We start from the raw sequence: 218 nt of genomic DNA, 5'->3' as shown, positions 1-218 counted from the left end.
CCGTGGCCGCAGAAGCGAGTTACCCGAAGGAGCAGAGAAACCCGAAACCAGCATCACTGCTACCAAGAGAGGCTGAACGGCGGCCGGCCTCTATCTGGGGGACAGGCAAAGATATGGTGTGTTTCCACTGTGGGCAGAGGGAGCACCTCTCGCGAGAATGCCCCACGCAACCCGCTGCACGATGGGTCCCAGCTAGCCAACCCAGAGGTCTCCCTGAC

Source organism: Alligator sinensis, unplaced genomic scaffold (genome assembly GCF_000455745.1).
Source record: "Alligator sinensis unplaced genomic scaffold, ASM45574v1 scaffold1080_1, whole genome shotgun sequence".
NCBI classification, from domain to species: Eukaryota; Metazoa; Chordata; order Crocodylia; family Alligatoridae; genus Alligator; species Alligator sinensis.
This window is presented reverse-complemented; position numbering follows the sequence as displayed.